Consider the following 419-nt stretch of genomic DNA (forward strand, 5'->3'; position numbering starts at 1 on the left):
ATTTAGTTCATCCTGCCAGGAGAAAAGATCGGTGGTGAGTGCAGAGCCAGGCTCGGTGTGCCACTGCCAGGTCTTGGGGTCCGGCTGAACCATGGCACTTACAAAATGGTCCATAAAGGAAAAAAAAGAGGTTGCTGGAACAGAGTTTATCCAAGCTTAGGGTCTATAATTGCTTTTTTCCCTCCCCCCTCTGCAGAAGGAACAAAGGATAAAAAGGGCTTTTGAAAAATCCTTGCAAATAGGAGAGGGAATGATGCTTACAGAGATGTAGGAGATTTCCCTGTGAGTTCTAAAATGCTTTGCTCTGTTTAAAACTCAGCCGGCTTGTCCGGCATTAATCCTTGCTCCTCGGCCTCTGGCCAGAGCTGCCTCCAGCCAGCCCTCCGGCCGGGATCGCTGCTGGGGGGCACGCAGCCCCG

The sequence above is a fragment of the Egretta garzetta genome, unplaced genomic scaffold (assembly GCF_000687185.1).
Source record: "Egretta garzetta isolate BGI_Z169 unplaced genomic scaffold, ASM68718v1 scaffold234, whole genome shotgun sequence".
NCBI classification, from domain to species: Eukaryota; Metazoa; Chordata; class Aves; order Pelecaniformes; family Ardeidae; genus Egretta; species Egretta garzetta.